Below are 3059 nucleotides of genomic sequence, written 5' to 3'. Positions count from 1 at the left end.
CCACTTGATAAAGTCATACATCTGTTTATATCACACATTTACAAGTCTCTGAAGTCTTGTGCAATTGAGTGCAGGGGGGAGCAGCTTTCAGCTACACTTAATCGAATTTAGAGGAGGATCATGGATGCAATTATTTATATAAAATTTCTATAAAATTGTGAAGGGGTGAGGAAACAGGTAGACTCCTATTATCAAACTTAAAGGGATAGTTCACCCAAAAATGAAAATTACCCCATGATTTACTGACCACAAGCAATCCTAGGTGTATATGACTTTCTTCCTTCAGACGAATACAAAGTTATATATAAAAAATGTCCTGGCTCTTTCAAGCTTTATAATGGCAGTGAATGGGGGTCAAGATTTAAAGCCCAAAAAAGTGCATCCATCCATCATAAAAAGTGTTCCACACGGCTCCAGGGGGATAATAAAGGCCTGCTGAAGCCAATCAATGTGTCAATCAAATGAACGCGGAAGCACAGAGGAAAGAGCAAAACAAAAAAATGGTTACGAATTAGAAGTACAAAAAAATCAGCAAAGTGATGCATTTATGTATGAAAAATATCCATATTTAAATCTCTAGCTTCTGCAACTGTCGTACACATGTTCGTGGCGTTCCAGTGGATGATATATGAAGTAATCATAGTGTAAGCTCCATTGAGAATATGCTAGTCTCGCAAGAACCGTTTTGTTTACAGCAAAGGAAAACCAGTCTCCTCTTGGCTTACAGTGGTAGCCAAAATGATTAGAACACCTGACAGATCTGAAAATATTGACCTTTTTGCCTCTAAAACATGATTTAATTTCATAATGTTCATCAAACATGCAGATGGTTGCTCTGAGCACAAAAAATACTGGATGAAGGGAGTCGTACTGTTTTTATCCACTTTTAACTTTAATATTTGGTATGGCCACCTTTTGCAGCAATTACAGCTGCACATCTCTCTGGCATAGTAGCAATATAGGGCCTATTTCCTGAGAACTTCAACACTAATGTTATCCCATGCCTTCTGCAACTCAAGCCAAAGGCTTTACTTTGAATGTACAATAGATCCAGTTTATTATCCAACTCACCCCAAATTTGCTCGATGGGGTTGAGGTCCGGATTTTGAGGGGGCCAATCAATCATTTTCAATGTTCCAGCAGATTCCTTCCGTCGCAGGTAGTTCCGGCAATAGTTTGTTTAATGGGTAATGTAATCGCCAATTCAACGAAAACAACTGAAACCTCTTAAATATGCCAAGTGTTCTAATAATTTTGGCCACTTATGTATATCGAAATCCTCCAACATTTCTCTTTACAAATCCTCATTTTGTACTTCTAGTTCATGACTGGTGTTTTGTTTTGCTCTCTCATCTGTGCTTCCGTGTTCGTCACTTATGCTTAGGCCTACGTCCTAAGGCATCCGCTGGAACGCCATGCACTTTTTTGGGCTTCAAAATCTCGACCCCCATTCACTGCCATTATAAAGCTTGAAGGAGTCAGGGCATTTTTAATATAACTCCGATTGTATTTGTCTGAAAGAATAAAGTTATATATACCTAGGATGCTTGAGAGTAAATCATGGGGTAATTTTCATTTTTGGGTGAATTATCCTTAAGGTATATTATGGCTCATAGAAGCTATAAACAGATCCATTTATGCATTATATGCAGAAAATTTACATTTAAATGTCAATTTGACCTTGTGAGGTTAAGAGACGGGAGGAACAGTGCATCCTGGGACACGGACCGAGCCATCTTCAGGATGCTTGGGGGATCACTAAAGCACAATATTTTGTAAATGTCAATCCTTGATGTTTTTTAAAAAAGTTTAGCTGTAAAAACTTCAAAGAAGCAGCTAAGGATAGACACTGCATTCTCAGAGGTATTTATGCTGAATGAGTTCATTCATTTCATTCAAGTGTAAAGAGGGAAAAGGTGGTCTAAAGATGAGTACAGTCGATACATCAGCTGTCACAGACAGAGAGGAATGAGCATTGGACTTTTCGTGCTCATGGCAATTGCCCCGACAAGAGAAATGAGTCTTTCACACAACGTGGGGCAGCAGAAGCAGACATCTACAGTAATGAAATGGTCCATTCTTGCTAGCCGTCTACTTGATGTTGCAAACCCACCCATCTCAACATGACATTGATTATTGTGCAATACGTTCTTCCTTATCACTGCCTGTGCACTGTTTTGGAGTCACAGGAAGATTGCGAAACATCTGCTGGCAGGAGTTGCGATGTTCACTAACAGCAGTGTGAAATATCATCATTTATCTGGCTCTCAGATACTTTACAAAAAAGTAAAAAGTGTAGTGTCATGGAGGTGAATGAGGTAACAATGAACTGGAAAGGGCCAGTAGGATTCCTGAAAGTTATACTTTCCATTTGAAAAACTTTTCATAAAATGGAAATGTTTCATAGCCGGAAATCTCTATTAAAACATCCTGCTTCATGTGCTTTGAGAGGAAATGTGTCCTCTATGTCTGATCTCAAAGTTACACCCCTCTCCTCCTTCATTCGTCTTTTGCATTAGTTTACTCTAGAGACCATCTTCAAACATCATTAATGGGGATGAAACATTAATGAGGTAATTAAAGGGGGGTGGGTCATCTGTACAAGAGCAATGATAACAGTGACTCCACAATAAAAACCACTTAATGGTTCTCCATCTTCCGCCCAGAGAACACAAACTCTTTCAGTTGTTCCCAAACATTCATTCAAACAAACACGCCCTTTCTCGCTCACTAAAACAAACCGCTATCTTTTTCCCTGCTCCCCTTCCCCTCCGAGCCCTATGCGGATTGACAGCAGATGAAAGAAATGCTCAGCAAACAGCGAGCAACGCTTCAGGGCCTGTGAGAGAGGTAGAAGTGATTATTGCATTGATTAGGAGAACTGAGGCCACAGTTACAGCACTCCCAGTCCACACTGAACAGCTCTGCACTCAACCCTGACAAGCCTTCAATTGATCCTCTTCAACCTGACACTCTTATCTCTACACAGAGAGGAAAGAGAGAGGCAGCTAGTGAAGAAAGGAAGGAAGGAAGGAAGGAAGGAAGAAAGAAAGAGAGAG

General features: G+C 40.0%; 1 protein-coding gene across 1 annotated transcript in view; it reads right to left on the bottom strand.

Moving 5' to 3' along the window:
• Positions 1-3059, bottom strand: part of LOC107684666 (PQ-loop repeat-containing protein 1-like) — a 46806-nt gene that overhangs the window by 975 nt on the left and 42772 nt on the right. The gene's annotated exons all lie outside the window — the stretch shown is intronic.

The sequence above is a fragment of the Sinocyclocheilus anshuiensis genome, unplaced genomic scaffold, assembly GCF_001515605.1.
Source record: "Sinocyclocheilus anshuiensis isolate Anshui unplaced genomic scaffold, SAMN03320099.WGS_v1.1 scaffold93, whole genome shotgun sequence".
Classification (NCBI taxonomy): Eukaryota; Metazoa; Chordata; class Actinopteri; order Cypriniformes; family Cyprinidae; genus Sinocyclocheilus; species Sinocyclocheilus anshuiensis.
The sequence above is the reverse complement of the archived record's forward strand: the minus strand, read 5'-3'. Positions and strand labels throughout refer to the sequence as shown.